At 43.0% G+C, this 23,432-nt stretch overlaps 1 long non-coding RNA gene across 1 annotated transcript; it reads left to right on the top strand.

Moving 5' to 3' along the window:
• Window positions 1-8,285: 8,285 nt before the first annotated feature.
• Window positions 8,286-14,749, top strand: LOC120324143. The gene is made up of 2 exons (XR_005565181.1): window positions 8,286-8,520; window positions 10,044-14,749. It is a non-coding gene; the product is annotated as an uncharacterized LOC120324143 (long non-coding RNA).
• The last annotated feature ends 8,683 nt before the right edge of the window (window positions 14,750-23,432 follow it).

Here is a 23,432-nt window from a genome sequence, read left to right on the forward strand (position 1 = left end):
AAAATGTATTTGATGGTAGGTTTTGCATTATTATTTTTTTTAAACAGCCATTTAGTAGGCTAAGGAAATTGGAAGGTTTTTTTTTAACACAGGAGAATATAAATCCCTACTTAAGTGTGAGCAGGAGGGTTAGTGGCAAATTTGACATAAATTAATTCATCCTCCTCTAAAATATTGTCAGAAGAAAGACTGATTCCTTTCTTTGCTAGACAAAGAGCTGCTCCCAAGTGCTTTGAGGGAACTTGAAGTGAATATATCCAGTTTCCTAATGATTTAGGGTAGGAGTGAAGCATGATTTCCATGTCTTGTAGGTCAAGATATGTTTCTGGGTTGCCTGTAAGCAATTTATTCTTCAACCTTACAGGCAAATCTGATCTCAGGTTTCTTAAAATTGATTGCAGGGGGAAAAGTACTGAGGCAAAACAGATGAGAAAAAATCTGACTTGAAATTTCAGTGTGAGGTTTGTTTTGTATAAATTTTCAACGAGGAAGGAGAGAGGAAGAAAAGTGTAGGTTTCTGCTAGTTGTTTGGAGAACACCCCTGAAGCTGCATTTTCCAGAGTGCACTGCCAGTGCTGATGAAGCACAGCTCCACAGATTCATCCACCACCAATTCAGGTTCAAGTCCTTGAAGGATGATTAGATGTAGGGCAGGAGGCCAGCATGGCCATCCCTTCACAGCCAAGGAAAGAATGCACTGGGAAAACTTGTCATGGATTAAGCAAGGAGACAGTTTGAACACAAATTTGCATTTTAAAAAGCAAAGGTTATTTTATTTTGTTATGCTAGTGTTTTCCTTGAGTTTAATTTGCTAGAATTTGAGTAAGCATCCTTCCAAAAATTCTACCAAATATAGAAAATGGCAGAAACCATACACAGTGCAAGTACAACATGGGGTTTGACCTTTCTCTTCCCTGTTGTTTTCTTGCTGGTTTTCTGTCTTTGGATATAGCCTGCAAGTGTCTTGTCTCTTCACCTTGCATGCTCAGTCCTACATGCACTCATGGGGGATGCCAAAATCACTTCTCTTTAGAAGGACCTCCTGTGTGACAGGTTACAGCCAGTGCAGGATGAAGTAAAGGAGGCTAAAAACAGCCCAGGTGTTTGCTGAGGGTCAGGCACCAAACAATTACGTTCATATGAAGTTGCACTTGTCCTAATAAACCCTGATAGGACTTACACTGGCTCTGAGAAGTGACTTAGGATGCAACTTCACTCCTCTGGTGAAAGGCACAGGCTTCTCAGCTTTGCTGTTCATGTAGGCTCTGGTTCTTTTCCAGAGACTGAGAATAAGCAATGGAAGTAAGAGAACAAGACATTTCTCATTCTTCTAAAATAAAGAAATAAAGAATTTTATTCTAAAGTAAAATAAAAGCCTTCTAGCAGAGCAGAAGGCTTTGGAAAGCAGAAAACAAGTGTGCCCAGACGTAATTAATGGCTATCCCCATGTTCTAGTGTTTCATAAACAGTAAATAAAGGGAGAGACAAACTACAACAGGTCAGCAAGGGGACAAGTGGCAACTGTTAGAACATACTGGAAAAACTGAGAGCATGTAACAAGAGACTAAAATGACAAGATAGTACTTTTGATAGAGAAACAAAATCATGATTACAACATATGGAACTAGCAGTGAGCTGTCGTTCTCTAATAGAGAAAAATACATTACCCTGGAATCCCACTCTTGTCAGTTTTCCAAGAATTCAAAGCATTTGGGAAAATATTCTTGTGTTTGTGGATATCAAAGGCCTGCAGAATATAGAGGAGTTTAAATTCACGTGGAGAACAGGATTGAGAGTTACAGCTAAAGGGTCTTGGCAGTGGACTCCACATGGTAAAGTATTCAACTTTTCTAAAAATATCCCATAGGATAAATGGTCAGAGGAGCCAGACACAGAAAATGTGACTTTAAAAATTTCCAGAATCATGATTACAACATATGGAACTAGCAGCGAGCTGTCGTTCTGTAATAGAGAAAAGGTGTTTCAGATGAATACATACATTAGCCTGGAATCCCACTCTTGTCAGTTTTCCAGGAATTCAAAGCATTTGGGAAAATATTCTTGTGTTTGTGGATATCAAAGGCCTGCAGAATATAGAGGAGTTTAAATTCACGTGGAGAACAGGATTGAGAGTTACAGCTAAAGGGTCTTGGCAGTGGACTCCACATGGTAAAGTATTCAACTTTTCTAAAAATATCCCATAGGATAAATGGTCAGAGGAGCCAGACACAGAAAATGTGACTTTAAAAATTTCCAGAATGGGATTCCCAGATGGGAGTAAGAGCATTTGCCTCCTATTTCTGCTGCTAGGTCTAGAAGTGATGAATGATGTCTGGAGACAAAAAAGGTCTGGGCTACCTGCACCCACATGAAAGGAAGGAGACATCCAGGCAGGACAAAGGCATTCACTGTCCTATGGGCATGCTACAAAACCCACAAGGGATGTTGTGCACATACTCATGTTTACAGCACTGATGTGCCTGCTCTAGGCTCTGTGTCTGGCAGTTAAAACGTCTGCTACAAGAAATGCTGGTTATGTTGAGCCAAGGCACTCAACCTTGGTGGAGGTGCCCCTTGTAGACAGACCCTGGACTGGGGTTGCAGCACTCTTCTCCCAGGGATTTGTTGGAGTGGCTGTGTCCACACCACACTCCCATGTGCCTGGTGCTCTGCTTGGTCACTGCTGTTCAGGAGTGACCTGCTATTCCTCTGAAATGTTAGTGGTGCAGAGAACTCCTCAGAGTAAAGACTGTGCCAGCTCTTGTTAGGCAGCTGTCTGCCCTTTTGGTTTTAACCAAAGTGGAAAGTGAGTTACTGTAAAATAAGGGGCGTCACTGCAGTAGCAGTTACTTGTCTCCCTGGTGTTTTAGATTGGCAGGTCTTGGTTTTGTTTGGCAATTCCTAGGAGGTGTCAGTGCTGGTAGGCTGTAAAAAGCAAAGCACATGCACAGTTTGGGTGGGGTGGAGAGAGATGACATGAGTTTGGGATTAGACCCTCCACCCCCTGCCACTCCTTCAGTGAAGAACTGGGGAAAATGTTCTGCATGTGTGATAGCTTTACACTTCTAATCTAGTGGCATAAGACTATTACTTCTAACCTTTAAACATAAAAAAAGAAAGGCATTTTCTTTTGAATTCTAGGAGGAGCAACTTTGCCATAGAAGTTTATTATCTCTCCTTGAGAGTTTTTATTGGTGGAAACTGGGAAGAGCTGTAGTGTCCTGCCCTGAGAGGCTGGTTGCTCTTCTCAGTGCAGAAGGTAATTCTTCCCACATGTTTCAAACTACAGGAGAGATTTGTGGTCTGATTACCTTCTTTGTTAGCTTTTACTAACACACTTTGATTACACATGGCTGATTACGAAGGTTCCAGGAAACTGTAGATGGATATAAACCGTCTCTGTTCATAGTGAAAATCACAGTAAATTACACAAATAAAGGCCACAGGTTTTATTTATTTCAAATAATACAACTCAGGTGAGTTTTCTTGGTGCAAGGTATTGAGGAAGTAATTACAAATTAGCAATTGGCTAAAGGTTTCCATTCCCTTGAAGTTGCTTATCTGTAAACTGCCTAAATCTGGGGTGTTGTGAGGAAAGGATTTAAAGCAGAAGTAGATTCACTCCAGTGACACTGCACCTGGGAATACCAAGACCTGGAGAATATTAGTGTGGGAAACCATATAATTCTCTGTCTGTTCTGTGAAGTAGAATTTCTGTGTAGAGTGTTTCCTACAGGTGTTTACAGAGACTTGGAGGTGCTCTCACAGACATGCTTGAGCTTCTGCCGTTTTGAGTTCCTGCAGAGGAGCCCAGCTCAGGCAGATTGCGTGAGATCGTAGAAATCATCTGGTTTCTGAAGACGGGCCTGTCTTCTGCTGTCAGTCCCTAATAACCACCTTCTGTTCTGCCACTTAAACATCCAAATGGTGTACAGACTGGCTCCAAATCTCCCCTGGGTGCTGAGGAGCCCATCTCTGGTACACCACATGTGCCACACAAGGCAGAGCAGAAGAGCCCTTGTGAAAGGAGCTTCTGTGGCTTTGTTGCTGCCGTAACCTTCTTCCCTGTGTTCCTCTGGGAACACAGATTATCTCTTTCTCTGCAGATGAGCTGGTTTTCACCAGGGGTTGGGTTAAGGGGAAGGTGGGAGGAAGGTGTTAAAAATCAGTCTTTCATATTAATTTCTAATATAAAGAGTTAGAAACAGCACATGGCTGATCTCTTACAGCCGAATGCAGTCAGTGCTCATTTACATCTCATTTTGACTGTGTCTTTGCTAATACATTTCCCAGTTTTTAATAAAGCTGAAAAATTGTGATTTTAATCCTCCACGTTTGAATTTCTTATGTGCATTGACAGTCTAATCTCTCAAGGTGGAAGAAGCTGATGCTTCTCTCTAATGCCTTCTTCAGTCACGTCTGTCTTGCTTCCTTGGAAGTTGTCACATGGTTCTCATTGATTGCAGAGGAGAGGGAAAAGTATAATTATGCCCCAGGTGCATTTGGTTACATCACTTTTTTTTTTTTCCCCCCCCTGAAACAGACCTTGATTTACTGGTGAATTTAGCTATAAATGGTATTAAAACTAGTACATGCTAAATCTTACATAAACTGGTCTGTAGAATAAGGCACAACTGGTGTTTGTGGGAAGCAGTGGTGTGCAGCTTTGGAAAATGCCACAAACCATTGTTAGGTTTTTCAATAATTTGGCTTCAGAGAGTGTTTTAGAGTATTTAATTTCTCATCATTATATTTAACACTTAGGATATTTATTTCCTCTTTGCAGATATTTGTTTTAGCTGATGATGGTTTTAAAAATCTTGTTTGAAGTTTCCTTAAGCTTCTTTTTTTGTTGTTGTTAATTGCCAACAGTAAGAAAATGGGCAACATTAAAGCCTTGTGTTCACTATCCACTTAAAGTTGTGAATGTGTGAAAGTACAACAGGCTTATGCTAATTTCATATCCTTCCTAAACGCATGAAAGCTTAATTATTTTCTTTCAAAGGTGTTTTTGAAACAAAGACATCTTCTATTCTGACTTTATTGGATATACAGCTGGGAAGTAGCTTAGCAGCTAGCAAATGGAATTGTAAAAGGGAAGGAGCTTTTATTATTCTATCTGCAAAGCAGTGAAAATATACACACACACCCCACAAAGATGTGCTGCCAGAGCTGCTGCTGCCAGCTAAAGCAGTGCCAGAGGCTGTGCTGTCTTAGATGCTTAGGGAGGCTACATTGTTGGGGTTTGGGGGGGTTAAGAAAATTAAATTGGGAGCCAGCAAGCAGCAGGAAGGAAGGAAGGAAGTGGGGCAGATCCCAGTCCACCTCTGCACGCAGCTTCTACAGCCACTTTTAGGGAACTTCTTTGCCCTTTGTTCCAGTGAATAATTGCTGTGCTTTGCACAGGGGTGTTCTCTGACCCTGGACAGCCGTGCTTGCACCAGGACAAGGTTTCAGTTTTGAGGCTGTATGATTCCTTTTGGCTTAAAGATCAGCAAACCAGGTTCAGGACACAGGGCAGTGCGTAGGCAGAGTAGTTCATACTCCTGCCTCTGCCCAGTCCTCTCCTATATAGGTGAGAAGAGTTGCTCAGGTACAGTTAAAAACTGCAGCTGCTACTGATAACACCTCCCTTGTGTGTGAAAGGAAGTAAAAACTCCCTGAATATAATTTTATGGAAAACAAAGGAGGGGGGAAAAAAAAGCTAATTTAGGTATTTGAAATAGTGAATACCTTGTCATTTCTAGGCACAGTTATTTGATGTTGTAAATCTTTGTGCTAACAGGAAGCTTGATGAGATAGTGACTTGCTACAATAATCTTTTGGAGTCAAAATCCTGGCTTTAATTATAGCTTGGCTCACATAGGAAAGACTTCATTGCCTTCTAAACTCTGCCAGGCATCTGTCTGTGTCACCAGTCAGCCACTGGCTTTGGCACAACTGGCTGTGCTTGATCAAGAGGCAGGAGTGATATCAGAACATGAGCAAGACCACGTGGGCAGTCCCTGCTCTGCTTTACTGCCATAGTTTTGTTATCTCTTCATCATCTCTTCTTGTTCTAAATGGGGTGGGGGGAAGAGATCTGCCCCCTTGCCATGTCTGGCTTGGATTAGCACCTCTCTGGTGCCAATCAAATCAGTAGATAGCAGCAGTCCTGACACTGCTTCACTGAGCTGAAAGTTTTAGGGCCCCGTCTGTACAAAAAAAGCGGATATGTTTTGATTCACAAGAAAGAAGCTGGAAAAGGGGGAGGAAAAACCTCCTTATAATTTCACCTTGCCCAGATCTTTTGGGAGGGTAATAGTGAGAATGAAATACAGGGAGCAGGGACAGCCCACTCTAGTACCAGATCATATTTTCCTGCAGCAATCGCATTCCGTTCCTCAAGGAATTGGTAATGCTGTCTGGACATTCCCCTGGTTTGCAGCAGTGGAGCTTGGAAGGAACCAGATTTAAGTGTGGGCAGAAAAAGGTCACTTTTGATATAACCAGACTTGGCTTTTCACCTCAAATGTCACGAGTGTGTGTGAAAGCTGGAGGGAAACCTCACAGCCCTCAGGCCTCCCAGGAATCTTCAGCCTGCGCCTCCTTCCCACTCCTAAGGGAAGAAAACACCTCTCTAATCCTCTGGAGCAGCAGGGCACAGGGGCACCAGGTGCTTTGAGCTGTTCAGTTTTGTGGCCGTGCCCTCCTTCTGGAGGTGGTGCTGCCCTCCCTCAGAGAGGACTGTTATGCCCCTTTTAGACTTCTCAGGGCTATTTCAGTCTGTGCTCCTCTCTAGAGCTTAAATGGGTTTGTGGGACAAGATCTGGCCCTGAGTCTGCTTCTGCTGCCTGGGGTGGAGGGGTTGGTTGTGCCCTGTCAGTCCATCTGGCAGGTGCTGGCCTTACAGCAAGTTAAGGGTCCCTGGGTTTGTTTTCTTCAAAAGAAAAACCCCTCACACAGTGGTTTTCCTCTGGGCTGCACAGTGTGGGATAGGCTGTGAGAACTCCAGAGCAGGGTGAGGGGACAGATTCCTGTGCATATGGGGGTCCCAAACTCACCAAAACCTCTTGGTCTCTGAAGTTGCAGCACAGTTATAGTTCATGCAGTTTTATATGGATATTTCTAGGCTACTGGTTAATCTCCACGTGTATTCAAAAATAAAATTCTAGGGGTTTTTTCTTTTTCCTTTTTCTCTTCCCAAGCAAATATATTTAGGAATATAGGCCTAATCCTGCTATTTAAAGTCAGGGGAGAGCAGAATTAGAGGCTTGACAGTATGAGCACAGCTGATGAATCTGCATATCAATGCAGGTTTTTTTCATAGTGGTTTTTTTTTTTCAGTCTACTTTATGTTACTTAATGACAATAAATATCCCTTAAAGTCAAGGGCTCTTCCATTTCAATATTAAAAGGAACTTCTCCGCTGATACTTTTGTTTTTATGAAGAAGTTGTAAAGGGCCATTGTAAATTCCAGCTGGTACCTATGAATATTTATTTCTCTACCCATATGCATAACTGCCTCTGTGCAGTAAATATGCATCTACACAAAAGGACATTAATTTTTTAAGTTTTTCGTGGTGCAAGCTAAGCAGCTTCCAGGCTCAGTGACAATGACTGTAGATAGAACAGCTTGAGGCATTCATATAGCTTCACCACAGCCTTGCCAGTAACACTCAGTTCCTTTAATTGTTTTAAAATAGGTTTCAGTGGCAAAAACAATTATATAAAGACCACTTGTTATTGAGAAAACATCCACTATTTGTAGAATTCTTACATTAGGAATCAGAGTGGGTTAAAGTAGAATTTTTAAAGAGGCTTATTTTTAACAGTTGCTGTTCAGTCACCACTGGAGATCTGTTATGTGGACTCTGTGTAAAGTAAGGAATGGCAAAGGTCAGGTGCTCATCAGCTGGTGTTAGTGGCCATTTTAGCACTGGCCATTTCACAGCATTCCTGCTGCTCCCTTCAGACCCTTTACAGACCCTTAGAACCACTGTGATCTCTGTAAAGCAGAGACAAAAGTGACGTGACTGCGTGGGTTGTACTCGCTGTGAGAGGACATCTCACTGCCCTTCAGACACATCAAACTCCACACTTCCCTCCTCCAGGGAGGCTCCTAATTACCCTCCATCCTGAAAGCACACGGAGCGCTGAGCGCGGGATTTTAAGAACCCTATGAAAATGTGGTTTCCTACAGGTTCGATGAAGTTCCTCTTTAAGGGTGTGTGTGCAAGTGGCTGCATTGCTGGTACAGGCCGGACAGCAGGGGTTTGTGGCTTCCAGAGGGGCCGGGGTTGCTAAAGGCTGCTGTGTGTCGTTGCAGATGTGACGAGTACGTCACGCAGCTGGATGAAATGCAGCGGCAGCTCGCGGCGGCCGAGGATGAGAAGAAGACTCTGAACTCCTTGCTCCGGATGGCTATCCAGCAGAAACTGGCCTTGACCCAGCGCCTGGAACACTTGGAGCTGGACCACGAGCAGTCCAAAAGGGTGCGCACAAAATCCGCCTCCAAAGCCAAGGGCAGTAACCCCAGCGTAAGTCACGTTCGGTCCTGCGCAGACAGGCCTGAAGGGTCTGTCCTGAACAACCAGGTGTTCTATAGTGAGAAATATAAAATCTATTGTGACTAGGGCAGGTGTCTAGGGAAAAAAAAAATCGTATTCTGCATCTTATTTTATGCTGTAACTGTCAGCATAAATCCCCACTATCTAACGTCGCAGTGAGTTGACTTGTACTAGTATGTTGTGGAACCAGGTAATACTGATTGTATTATGGTGTTCTTAACTGTAACTAATGCATAAGTATGGGGATGCTATTAACAGGTTAATAGTGGAAAGGAACTAGCTTTTTCCACAATTAACATGTCTGGGTTTTGCTGTTTATGGTAAGTGTTAAGAGTACACCTGATAGAGTATATCTGGTGTTACTAATTGTAGTTTGTATAGCACAAATGTGATCCTTTCTCCAGGGTTGCAGCATACTTCAGTAAACGCTTTCAAGGCAGAAACAAACAGAAAACCTTCCTTGTTATTGTGGCTTATGAAGTGGTGAAAAGCAAACATCAAAATTAGAGAATATTTGGAAACTGGAATCAAACAATTTGCCTGTTGTGAGAGATGTTAAAAACTTGCTGTTGTATCACCACTGACCAAAGTCCTAAAGCTTTTATAGGCTATAAAAGCTAGAAAAACACTTGGTAGGGTACATTATTTATGCCCTGTTTCCCTCTCTTCAGAGGGATAACCAGAAGAAAATTGCACATTTATATTAAAAATATGCAATATTTTCCCCATCTGATATAAAACTTAAAAGGTTTAAGATTTGGGATCCTACCTGGTACACAGTTCCACTTGAAGAAATTATGTCTTGAAAGGACCTTTGTGGTTTCATGTTGCTCTTCACAAGCATAACACTTTGGAAAGAACCTGTTAGAGGTGTCACTGTAGCCACGCAACATGTATGTGTAGAATTGATGTGACTATGGTCTAGCGTTGTTGGTCACAGACAGCTTTCAGTATTAACCTAAATAGGTAACATTGCAGAGCTCTGATCATTTTTTTAAGGTACACAGAAGATATTGCATTCTGTATGCAAGCACGTGTTTCACAGGGCTCTACATTAGAGGCACGGGAAATTGAACCAGATCATCCTGCTAATAATGATTTATGAAGTAGCTTAGTATACATATTAATCTTTAAAAACAAATAAACCTTTGTCTGCTTTTGAACTGCTAAGGGGCCTTTTTAGCCACTTAATTACAATAAGTTGGATAGTCTAAAAGTGTACTTCGTAATTGGTGCCTACGTAAGAGAAAAAAAGATTGAAAACGTTGCTTCTAAAATTGTGGAAAAATTGTGGAGCGCCCTGCAAGGCACAGATCTTTGTTCAACCCAGAGTTTCAAAGTGCCTAGCCTCAGACTTTATTTTAATGTAAAGCCCTGTTCATTTTGTACTCTGTTTCAAAGACTTTTGTACGCCTGTAGTGTTACTAAAAAGCGGTCCCTGAAGCCATTCTAACCCTCTGCTGTGGTTCTGCTCCTCTCCCCCGGCCCTGTAGATGCTCAGCCCTTGCTCCCGCGCTGCCTCTGCCTAGTCAGGAGACATCCCAGTGCTAACAGAAGGTAATAAACAGCACAGCTGCTTTTCCCACTCGAGGGAAAACCACCTGAGATTTTGGCTTCCCAGATATTTCAGGGTACTGGGGGGAGGGGGGGAGAAGTCTTCTGGAAATTCATACAGTGAGACTTCAAACAAATGGAACTTTGCTACAAAGCTGGGAACCGTGGGAATGCCACCACCCAGAGCCAGAATTGTATTTATTGATACGGAGAGGAGGATAAAAACCCCAAGTGATGCAGTTCTGATATGTTGCTCAAACATCACTGCTTGGGAAGTTTAAACAAACTGCAATTCTGGGTTTAGAAACTGGGCCCTGTGTGTCTGTTATTACTTTTTTTAGAAAACACTGAATTCTCCTGAATTTGAGCTTTAATATTGCTAAATAGCAGGTTTGATATTTTAGAAGAGGCATCTTTTACAATTTTCAATCCTGCTTTTCTCTTCTTTGCTGCACAATCTTCCAAAAGGCCTTTATTCTTCTCATTCCTGCATTAAGTACATTTTAAAAATACTTGGTGAGAGCAGGTGTTTGAGTGCTAACCTTCTCTGCTTCTCTGCTTCAGTAGACACAGTTACAATTCTGCTTCCGCTATGGTAGGGAGCTTTAAAACAGTTTTCACTGCTTCCATGTCTCTAATGACAGTATTTTTGCAAAATAATGATGGCAAAAAGATAAACTGGAGAATGCATTGTTATGTTGCATAATTGAATGCATTGTTAGGGTGTTTTTTTTTTCCAAATTATCTGGAATTTTCTGTAAAGATTTCGGTGTTACCAGATAGGTGACTATTGCTGTCAGACTTGGCTCATTCTTTCAGTTCCAAGTATGAACAATTCTGCTATTAGCCCAGTAATCTTAGTGGTCCTTTCCACCTTCAGTCATTTCTGTGAGTCTTTTAAAACCCACAAAAGCCAGCCTGGCTGCTCTTCGAGCCTGTCACCGTTATGGTTCATCCTGTTAGGAAAAGAACTGAGGGACAGTGTAAAGTGACTCCATCCTGCTGTTTGTGTTTTTAGAGAATATTTAAGACTGAGTCTTTTAATTCTTGATTTATTTTTTTTTTTGAGACATTCATTTGCTGTGTAAGTCTTTCCTGTCAGTCTTAATGGGTTGGGATAAAGCATGGAAAATTCCTTAAGCCATCACCTACCTCTGCGAGCAGGCTCTTCTGGATGGTTCTCTGCATAGGCCTGCATGACACACTGACCTGCATGTTTCTGGAGAACCTAAAGCTTCACTGAAAACATTTCCTGTGCACCCATGGCTGTTAACTCGTGCTTGAACAGCAAAGCTTTATTCAGTACTTGTAAGAATCCTTCTTTCTGCAAAGCTGTTGCTTCCAGGCTGAGCCCCTTGTTCACCCAGCTGGGAAGGTGGCCTGGCTGCTGCTCCCCCAGCCAGCTAACAGACCCCCAACCAACTAACCTGCACATAGGTTTGTGTTTTCAGCTCTTTTAATTGAGAAATAAACACTGATATTTTTTTTTTCTAATGCTATTTTATTTTTCCATTTTTCAGCTGTAGAGTAGTCCCTGGAGAAGGCCTTTCCAACAGTGCAACAGCATTTCTTAGCCTTCCTCACTCTGGTTCAAAGTGGTGGCCCATTGCAGAGTGGAAACCACTGACCTGATCCTAACTTTTGAAAACACCTTTTCCTATATACTACCTGAAACCTTCCCTTTCTGCCTGAAGCTATGAAAAAACAAGCTTTACTTATAAGTGCTGCTGCAGTAAGAAACCTTACAAGTGCTGAAGAAACCTACTTCAAATGTAACCATGTTAGTGTGTGCTCTCCTAGAAATGTCGGATGGGGGAATTTATTTCATTGCAGATGCTCTTTTTTTTTTTACCTGATTGTTAAACCTGTGCACTTTTGATATTTTTCTTTAGCTTCTTTAATTCCTTATGTAGAAGAGTTTATATAAATGCAGTGGTTTGTGCTCATAGTCTCTCTCCAATTTGGAACTTGTGATTTATGAATTATATATCAGCATGTGGCAGAGATTTTGGGGGGGCTCTAGATTGTGATTAGAAAAGAGTTTCAACAAAAAAACAGGAGCTCTGCTAAACTATGTGCTGTGCTTCAGCATTTTTTTTATTATTATAAAATGTTAAGCTTTATATGTTTAAATTACTGATTTTCTTTTTAACTGCCATGTTCATTAAGAAATCCAGGGTATTCAAATTCTGGGGTTTTTTTCATATTGTATTATTATTCTTAGGAATAGTTCAATGTAACAAGAAGAAAACTTGACTTTGTTCTGGTTAAAACAGTAATAGGCACTTGAAAAATATTAAATAAGTAGTATTACCTATAAATTCCAGAATTCCTGGGTTTTAGGAAGTTGAAGTATTATTGATTAACAGAATTTTATACAACTATACCAGTGAAATTCCAAATTGGAATTGTTGTGTTACTTTTTCATTTTATTGTGCCAAATTGTGGTACATTTAGAAAGAAAAATTCTAAAGTGGTCAATGATAGGGTGTTATCTATCAGCGCCTTTCTGTCACTCGTTATTGCCAGTAGTGCCTTTGATCATTTGAAGGGAGACTCTTAGAGTAGCGTTGGGCCAAGTCCTGTCACTTAGGAGGAGTGGGATGGCTGGGTTTGGGAATTTATTGAAGACGTGGAGCAATAAGTGCAAAGTGAACTCCCCTTTCGCACATTTTTAACGGTAGTCTTACTTAGAGAGATTATATATTCGAGGGATTGTAAAAAATTCTGTTAGTCAATGATATTTCACCGTGCAAATTCAGGGGTAGAGAGGAACAAGCAAACAAAACAAACAAACGAAACCACAAAGCTAAAGGAGCCCGACTGCAGGTGGGGAACCAACTGGCCTCCCGTTGGATCCTCGCGGTCCCGGGCGCCGTGGGCGCGGCACATCCACATCTCCTCTTGCATGTTGTACCCAGGTGTGATTTCAGCAAACAGAAAGCGCATCAACCAGCCCCGCTGGGCTTGTTGAGGCTCCTGGGAATGATTAAATTGGTACTTGGGCTGGAGTGGGGAGGGAGTTCTCCCGCTCCTCAAAAACAAAAATAAAATAAAAAAGGACAAATCGAACCAATATCGATGGAAGAGATTTCTGTTTGCTGGAAAAAGCATTATTATTCCTAGATGTGGGGACTTATATTTCCATCTTCTGTTACAGTATTGATTCATAAGAAATATTGTTGCATTTAAAATTACTACATTTGTATGTGGGTATTTATTTGAAATGATGTCAAAGTACTGTATTATGTTCTATGTGCATTACCTTTTAGTGGTGGGTTGGTCTCCATTTAACGTCGTATGCATGTAATCTTGCCAAGTAACCTTTACACAGACCTGAGGGAAAAAAAAAAGAGAAAATGTGAGAACTTCTTCAAAGGATAACTGCGTGTTAATTGGATAACCTTAGGAGGGGGTAGAGGGCAAAAAACGTTGCTTCCAGATTAATCAAACAGTGTTTAATGTAGGAAGGCAATGTGCCTGCGTAAAGGTGGTCACATTGGCAGGAGCAATAAAAGAGAAAAGGAATTGTGTGTTCTGCCTCTTGGTTTTGTGGTTTAAGTCGTCTGCCAAAGTGATTTTCAGCGTGAGGCCAAATACACAGCGATTTTTGTCTGGGAGAAACTGGATACTTTGCATGAAGTGTGCTGCAGAGCTAGAAAATTAATTCTTTGTGCTCATATTCAGGGAGAACCATCCCTTATTGTTCCATGAGGATTATTTTTGGCCTGGATCAGGCTGTTTTAATGTGTGTCACTGAATAGCTTTGCAAACACTCGTACCTGGTACATGTTAAAGAAGGGTAGGACTTAATGCTTTGGTGGCAGCGGTGACAAGTCAGCCTGAAATTACATCTTCATTTCTCATCTGCTCTCCAAAATACTCGTGTACTCCAAGGGCTCCACCCAGCCTGGTCTGGAACACTTCCCTGGCAGTGTTCCAGGCCAGGCTGGACAGGGCCCTGAGCACCCTGGTCTAGTGAAAGATGTCTCTGCCCATGGCCCAGGGGTGGAATGAATGGTCTTTGAGGTCCCTTCCGACCAGTCAGGGATTCTATGAAAAAGCACTAAGTTGACGTTTGTCCAGTAGATTCAACAAAACAAACTCACAAAAAGCCCCTGAAGGAGAATGCCCCAAGTCTGAGGGCAAGGCTGAGGTTTGCCCCATCCATACAAAGATGTCCCCAGAATCATAGAATCAGCCAGGTTGGAAAGGACCTCTGAGATGACTTGATATTGGCCCCTAGAAATATTAAATCTGGTTTTATACTCTAGTTTAATGGCTCTTCTGTCCCCAGGTAGGGTTCCTACCTACCTGGTAGCAGTCCAGCTGCATGACACCAGCTCTTCAACACAATTTATACCTGGAGAGCAAGATGCCAGTTCTTCCTTGGACATTGAAAACACTTGTTCAGTGGTGTGCAGTGAACTAACAGAGCCCTGCTTGTAGAGTTCTGCATTTCTAAAACAGGAGCTTTACCTGCAGGATGATCTAGGGAAGAAACATGGTGTAAATCCATCTGCATTGAGACCAGGCCTGTTAAATAGTTGAACAGTGTGATTCAAGAATGCCTTAGTAAGAAAGAAAATGAGAGAACTAAAGGAGAATATTTAGATTAAAAGCCTGTCTAGTGAATGCCTATTAATTGAAACATCCATTTCTTTGACTCTTTTCTGTGTAGAAAATTCCCTTTCCATGCCTGGGGGGAGTGTTGCCTGTGCAGACATGGAGGGTGGGTCACCAGCTGCATTCCAGCTGCAGATGTGGCTGGAGTCAGTCTCCAGGAAAGGAATCTACCAGTGAATGTCACACTCCTGCTTGCAGTGGAGTCAGCAATCCAGCAGCAGCCCTTTGTTTCTTGCAAGTAAGGCTTGAAAAGAAGCTGCACTTCCCAGATTTCTGGATGTACTGAGATGCCTGAAGACAAGAGGAGACCTGGAAGTCCCCGTGGACCTGCTTTTGTGGGATGAAGGCAAGGAAAATTAAGAGATAGGTGCTTTTTTGGAGATCCCACTAGGTAAGATGGTAAAACTCAGCTACACAAATACTTACAGGAGTTATAGTTTCAAAAATGTATTCACATTCTTGTGATGAAGTACATTGCCCTGCAGGACCAAGAAAAGGTATTTTGCCACCCAAGAACTTAGAAAAGACAATTAAAAAATGTGAAGATCACCTCTGTGAGCTCAAACCCAAGCACAGTAGCTAGTTAATATCATTGATTATATTATTATTATTATTGAGTGTTATTTTGAGTGTTTATCTATAAAAGCTTCAAGCAAACATTCATTAGTGGTTGTTGGGAAAACCACTCATGTACAAACCACTCAAGAGATGACTTCATCCTAGTCCTTTCTTTTCTTCTACAAGCATTGCAGTCCTTTCCCAGGAAAGGAGGGGGGGATGCAAATGCAAATTTCCCCAAGAAATACCAGGGTAACCTGAGACCTGCTCTGCCCCTTACCTTGCCCAGCCCTGTGACTTCAGGACATGCTGCTCCTGAACTAAGCTGCCAGGTTTCATAATTATCAAGTGAGGGGGTTGTAAAATGTCTTAGGTCCAGTAATTGTGTTAAAAAAACCCTCCAAAAAACACAGCTTTGCCTCTGAAATACTCTTAACATCTGGAACATCTGGATACAGCTTCTTTGTTGGCTTCTAATACACCGAGTGGGAGCACTCTAATGAAAGCTGATTTTTGGGATTATGCTGGAAAAAACCTGAGAGGAAATTTAAAATTTACTTAAAACCCGGTCTATACTGAAGTTTAACTAGGACAATGTTTGTAGTGTGCTACTTGCTGATTAAGGCTACCTCCACGAGGCAGGAAAAAATTGCAAACTGATTATTTATTTATTATGGTTTTAAAGAGATCATAAGAGCCAAAAAAAAATATTAAAAGAACAGAACTTTTTAAAATAAACGCTAGCACTTGAATGATCCATTATTCTCAATAACAGTGTTTTCAGATCTTTATTGAAATAGATCATTTCTGTTTTCAAACAGTAATCTATTTGAGGAGCTACAATTCTTCATAATTAATTTTAAGGAGAGAAGAAAAAACAACAGTTCATTTAAGTATGCACTGTTTTGTATTGCTTGACACTAAAAAGATAGTTTCTCCTTTATCTTCTCCATGAAACCTTACTCATGGTTTTATACAGAAATTTTAGGGTAAACAGTCTCCCAGCATTCAGGTCTATGCGACCTCAAATTTAGGGAAAACACTCAATTTGGCATTTTCCTAATAACAAACATTTTTCCCTTAATTTCCATTGATGAGACTGTTCCTAACTAAGACAGTTTCTATCCTTATTCCTAATTATTTTGACTAAATATTCAGGCGGCTTCTACTGATCTCAAATGTTCCTTAGCTTATTTTCCTCTGTGCCTTCTACCCTGGAATTCAAAATAATGCAGCTCAAAGCTTTACCAAGGGATAAAGAGTGAAGTATTTGATCCAGCAGTGGAACATCAGCTTCCTGCTGTCACAGAATCCCAGAATGTGCTGGGTTGGAGGGAACCCACAAGGATCATCCAGTCCAACCCTGGCCCTGCACAGGCCCATCCCCAAGAGTCACCCCCTGTGCCCCAGAGGATCATCCCAACCCTCCTGGAGCTCTGGCAGCCTTGGGGCTGTGCCCACTGCCCTGGGGAGCCTGGGCAGTGCCCAACCAGCCTCTGGGGGAAGAACCTTTGCCTGAGATCCAACCTGAGCCTGCCCTGACACAGCTCCAGCCATTCCCTGGCTGCTGTCCCTGGTCCCCCAGAGCAGAGCTCAGTCCCTGCCCCTCCTCTGCCCCTGCCCAGGAATTGGAACTGCACTGAGGTCTCCCCTCAGTCTCCTCTGCTCCAGCTGAACACACCAAGTGCCCTCAGTGTCCTCCCACGGCTTCAAATCAAGGCCCTTCCCCATCTCTGTTGCCTCCTTTGGACACTCTCCAGTGGCTTCATATATTTCTTATATTGTGCCAGAGGTTTGCTGTGCTTCACAGCTGCTGGCAAAAAGCTTGAGGTTCACACTTTCCTGACTCCAGATGCTCTACCCTGAATAACAGGAGGGGTAATTGGGCAACCTGAGAACAGTGTGAACGAATCCGATTTTTGGCCACCGTGTAATTTGTTTTTGAGCTGCAGGAACAAAACCACCTTAGTGGGTGAGGCCTGCTGGCTGTGTGCTGGGGCAGGTCACGGTGGCTGGCACCTTCTGCCATGCTGCTGGCAGTCCATCAGTGATGGTGGCACCTTCTAGATGTCTCTGAGTTGCACCTTCCTATAGGCTGCCAGTGAAACTCCATGCCTGACACTGCATCACTGCTGGTGGCGTTTAGGGCTTGTGGTTTTCTTAAGTTCCTGCTTTTAGTTCTGATATTAAAAAGGGAGGGAAGAGGAAAAGTTTCCATCTGTGACTTTTTGTGCTATATGGATGAAAGCCCCGGGTGGTTTTTTTTTTTCTTTAAATAACATAAGAAAATATACATATATCTTTGCCGATTCAATGTTTGCCTTCTGCAAGAAAATACTTGCTAAAAGCTTGTTCAGCCTTTAATTGGAACACAGGAGCATGGAATAGCTGAGAACACTTCTAGGAGCCGTGGTGCAGAGGCTGCAGCCTCTTTCATTGCCTCAGTACAATATGCAGTTGGGCTCCCAGGGGTGTGCACAGTCCCTCTGAGTCACCAACAGTCCACAGCAGAACTGGAATTGCAGCCCAGGGAAGGGATGAGAGCTAAAGGGGGTGTTTGTGTTCTGCCTTTCTGATCTGGCTGCAGAAGCTGCTTGGGTAGTGGGAAGCAAGGTAAGAATCCAGGCCTTTCCTCCCCTGTGTTGCTTATCCCCCTTAGAGCCACTGTTATCATGAGCTTTTCTCATCCCTTCTCTGACTTGGGTTGACTCTTCATTGTCTTCTGGACAGCTCTTCCCAGAGGTGTAAAATGAGACTCTCTTTGCTGCTGTGTCATATCTGCAGAGCCACTTTGTTAAGAACCCTGACAGAACATCTGCTGGCAAGGGGGCACCACATAAATCCTCTTCCATTCCTGTGCCATTTGTAGGGAACAAAATTTTCATTGCTGCTTCTTCCACTCCTCTGAGGGACAGTTTCCACCAGTGTCCTGTTTCAGAAGGGATGTTACTTTCACAGAGGCAGAAGGAAAAAACTAAAAAAGCCCATCCCAAATACCTATTCATAGAAAAATGGATGTGTTCCTGGGGGGGTGAGGAGAAAGGGAAGTTGCAGAAGGGGAAACAAGAAAGTAGAGGGAAAGGGTGTGATCTGCACGAGGCAGTTAAAAAAAAAAGAGAGGAAGGTATGCAACAGTATGAAAGGGGCAGGAAGGAAAAAATGGCAGCAATGGATGAGGCTGGACTCTTGAGCAGCTTGAAGCAGCTGGATCTTCCATGGGCACGGATTGTTTGGCATAAAGCCTAGGAAAAACTCAATTCCAAAAAAGCAGCTGGCAATTTAGTGTAGTCTGGTGGTACAGACTGCATAGTGTGCATTTCCCCATGTTAAAGGGATCAGCCACCACGTTCATCAGCTGCCAGGGGGCGGGAGGAGGCCCAAGAACATGAGGCCACAGAAGGAAGGAGCAGTGTGAGAAAACGAGAACGTGTGAGGGAAAAATATGTTCTCTGACATATTTGAATGTGTTTGTGTGTGGCTTCAGAATGTCTCACACAAGTCTCCTGGGTTCCAGTAACACTTGTTTTTAAGCTTCAGTTCACAGGATGATTTCCTGTTGGAAGTATGAGCCCAGGTGTGCCCAGGTGGGCAGGAAGGCCAAGGGCACCTGGGCTGTACCAGCCATGGTGTGGCCTCAGCCTAGGGCAGGGACTGTCCCCGGTGCTGGGCACTGGTGGGGTCACACCTCAAATCCTGGGGGCAGTTTTGGGCCCCTCATGACAACAAAGACCTTGAGGAGCTTGAGTGTGTCCAGAGAAGGGAAGGGAGTTGGGGAAGGGTCTGGAGCACAGGTCTGATCAGGAGCAGCAGAGGGAGTTGGGGGGGCTCAGCCTGGAGAAAAGGAGGCTCAGGGGGGACCTTCTCACTCTCTGCAACTCCCTGACAGGAGGGGGGAGCTGGGGGGGGTCGAGCTCTGCTCCCAGGGAACAAGGGACAGGATGAGAGGAAACGGCCTCAAGTTGCACCAGGGGAGGTTTAGATTGGATATCAGGGAAAATTTCTTCACTGAGAGGGTGGTCAGGCACTGTCACAGCTGCCCAGGGCAATGGTGGAGTCACCATCCCTGGAGGGATTTAAAAGACATGTAGATGTGGCACCTGGGGACGTGATTTAGTGGTTGGCTTGGCAGTGCTGGGGAATGGTTGGACTTGATGATCTTTGAAGTCTTTTCCAACCTTAGCAATTCTGTGATTCTGTAATATTTCTTCTAATTAATGTCTGAGTCAATCTAAACACAGCTATGAATGTCCACACACCTGAATGTCCATATCAAGTGTAACCAAATACATCTGACCGGCCTCAGCTTAGGGTGCTTTTAAACATTTTTTAAACTAAATTAGTTTCTGTGTTGTTACATTAAGAGAACTAAGTTTGGTGCCTACAGAATGTTCACAAAAACAGGCTGCAGGGTTTGTGTAAATACAGACTCCTGGAGCTCCTGACACAAAATACAAACACTCTCCTGTCGAGCTGCTCATACTGGGCAATGTAAGACTGGCTGAAGAAGTGTGAAGAAAACTCATCCACACGGGCTTCAGGAGACAGGAGTGCCCACCAGATTTGTGAATGTCTGACATTACTGGCTGTGGTTTTTACACTTAGTGCCCAGGCAAATCAAGACATGAATTTTGGAGAGATGAGTTAGAATCTGTCCTAGCAGATTAGTTTATGCAGCGTGGCTGGAGAATCTGGCCAGCACAAAGGTGTCTATTAATCCTGTTCTTTACAAGTCTGGCCACCACTGAAGGCCAGAACTGCTTTTTGTTCTACACGACACTTGTGCTGAAAGCACCAAACTTCCAGCTTAAGATCCCTCGTGCTCTTTAATTACCCAACTGCTCAGTGTCCGGAGCAGCTCCCTTTGGAAGTCAGCTCTAGGAAAGAAGGATTGACTGTGGTCTACGAGAAGGGAGGAGGCTCCATAGCGGGGGATAAAAAACGCTAAGAAACGTAGAAGGGGTGTGTCCGTTCTGCCTGGACATGCAGGGCCATCGCCTGCAGTGATCGGGGAGCAGTTCTGGCAGGCGACACGAGGTGGCAGCGCCATCCACACATCCCGCACGTGGGACCCTCGGCTGCTGCGGGGAAAGCGGGAGCTGGGAGTAGAGCAAAGCTGGCCACGCTAAAAGATTTGACTTTTGTCTCAAGAATTCTTCCCTCCCACTCGCTCCTTTTCTCCTCTGTTCAGCTTCGCCGTGGTTCCCCGTGGCTTTGCACAGCTCACCTCGGATGTATTTCTTGCTCTTCCAACAAGTTGCTGGCTTGGCATCTCGCGGATATGAAGCTTTATGAATGGAATTTTATAGGAGCTGTCACACTTTGGCTCTCTTTCCTGTCATTCCCATCACTGTTTGGGATCTCACACTGTATTTAGGAGCCAGAGAACCAGGGATCTGCTCTTGCTTTGCAACTGAACGGGATGGGAGAGGTACACTGGGCTGAGCTACTTCCCACTGAGGAGCAATGGTGAATTCCTGTGTCTCTGTTCTGCTTCTGGGTCCTTCCTTGCTGTTTCTGTTTATCTCATTTCAACATACATTTTGGGAAAGGTGCACCTGTCAGCTCAGAGCACTGCCGTGTGTGGAACCATTTGGAGACAGGATAGCTTTGCTCGTGGAATGTTATGTGCTTTGCTGCCTTGGTTTTGGTTGTGTCCTACTCATTGTGCCTTCCCTGGCCATTTTCTTACTCACAAATCTCTTTTTAACCCCTTTTCAATGACTGCAGGAAAACCTAGTCTCTGTTCACAACATGATCAACCAGTCTTGAGAAGTTCTGAACAAACATGTGTCTGGCTGGTTGCTCTCTGTTGCACTGGACCTGAGCTCATGGGGTACCTTTCTGGTTACTTATTAGTCTTCACAAAAAGAAGTAATGCCATAGAGGCTTTTACCATCAGGTGAAAAACCTTCCCCAGTGCCAAACACCCTGGGCTCTGTGATAGGGCTGGATGAAAACCTCAGTGGGGAGCACTGAGGTATGAAAGGCAAGAAAAAGTGGATGGAACTTTGCTACTGAGCCCTGGTAAGCTGCAGATGTGGGTGAAAATTGGCCATGTTTTAAGGGAATTCCATAAGCACACAGAAAGGACCGACATGGTTCGCTTCTTTAATGATTCAGCCTTCACAGAGGTGGAGTCTTCCTCTCCTCTGCAGAAGGGATTTGCACACAAACGTGTTTTGTTCCTTTCTGGACGCTGCTGGAGAAAAGTCTGAGACAGGTTGTTCGATTATTAATAATAATAATGGGAAGGAAAACAAAGCTGAACAAATTAAATGGACCAAATTCTACGTACTAAAACGAAAAGCCTGGTTTCATTGGTTTAGGAAGTTTTGGGGCCTAGTGCTAATGTAGAACTACAGTAATTAATCCCAGCAGCATACCTGGTAAAACTGGAGTAATTTCTCCATAGGAGATGGACCTGCTACATTAGAAGTAGTAAATAATTCTATTATTTAATCAACAATTAGCGCTCCAGGAAGGACTTGGATTTCTCTCAGAGATTTAAACTCCACCAGAAACTCCACTCTTGGATCTGCAGTTCATCTCCAACTCTATTTTTTTCCTCATGAGGAAAGTCATGTGGTAGAACAGTTGCTGTATTTAAGCCTCACAAATGGATTCCTAGTTAAGGCCACACTACTTAAAGCCTGCCTTTGCTCATTACAGTGACAACTAAGAAAATACAGGTATGAAGACAAACAGATGGTCTAACAACTCCTGTCTGTTAAGTACATCCAAAATGCCTGCACAAGGTAAAATTTAAATCTATTATATAATTTGGTAGATAAATACCTAAAAATAACAGTGCTTCAGCTAAAAAGCCACTCACAGATTCTGACTTGGAGGAAGTTCAGGGTTTATATAAGTGTATGTATATATGTATATACACAGAAATATATATGTAGGGGCTGGAACTAGATGATCTTTAAGGTCCCTTCCAGCCCAAACCATTCTGTGATTCTATGATTCTGTTTTTAAAGGACATGTTTGTGTTCTGGGTGATTTAGTAACAGATTACAAAAATATTGTACTAACCATTTTGTTTTGTTTTTCAGAGTAAAGCAGTTCTACTAAATATTTTGGCTTCAACTGATTTGCAGAGTCATCCCTAAGTCACGGAATAATTACATAACTCATGGAATGCATGTAGAATAAAATTGACACAAAAAAAATAGATGAGAACTCCTTTATCAGAATTCAAAATGAGTCAGTGTCTGTTTCTGAACCCAGATTAACAGTGATAGGGTGATAAAAATCAAGTGCTGTAATTCCTTCTTGCTATTTAAAAGCTATGCCTTACGTCTGCCAGACCACTGCAGCATGTCTTAAAAGTCAGCATTTCTGGAGTAAATTTCTAATCTAATGGTGCCCAGAAAAAAACTGTATTTTCCTCTTCTGTTTGACAGAGATTTGGTTTTAATACCTCTGTGATCAAAGCAGCAATCTGACAGGATCTCAGTTTGGCTGATTTCAGGTTACTGCAAACCTTGGGTAAAATCTACAATGCCCTTTAGGTTATTTAATTTGTGAAAAGACTTAACTCTAATCCTGCTCAATGCTAAGGGCACTTTGGTACCTCTGTGCTTTTGCCTTTGAATAATGGGGTTTATGCTCCTGAAAGACATAGGCTGTGAAGCACGTAACCCTGGATGCATCTGTGCCATATCTGATGATCCAATTTATAAAGCACATCTTGTTTTTGAGGGTAGTGTGAAAGTCAGTGTTGCTTGGAAGTGTTTAATCGAATGGTGACAAGCTACAGCTCCTCATTTACTGTATAAAGTGATGCAGAATAAATGATGAACGAGGGAGTTGAAAGGACCTCCTGGGTCACTGAGTTCACCCCCGGTTCTGCAGATGAATGTGCACGTCTGACAAGCCTGCAGCCTTCAGTAACCTAAAAATATCAATGCAAAGCCACAGTAAACAGACCCCAATCTGTGCACAGAGGTTCCTGTAACACCGCTGTGCTCTGTCCTGAGTTCAGTCCTGGCATCCTGGCTGCAGCCAGCACACAGACAGACACTCACTGAGAGGTGAGGACCCTGCTGGCAGCCACACATGTTGGCTGTTAGTGGTCAGCAACACCTCCTCACCCTCATCATCCCCTCTGCTGAGTGTGGACAGTCACACATTAAGTG

This window comes from Pipra filicauda, unplaced genomic scaffold, assembly GCF_003945595.2.
Source record: "Pipra filicauda isolate LSUMZ 115617 unplaced genomic scaffold, ASM394559v2 scaffold433_size896684_pilon, whole genome shotgun sequence".
NCBI lineage: Eukaryota > Metazoa > Chordata > Aves > Passeriformes > Pipridae > Pipra > Pipra filicauda.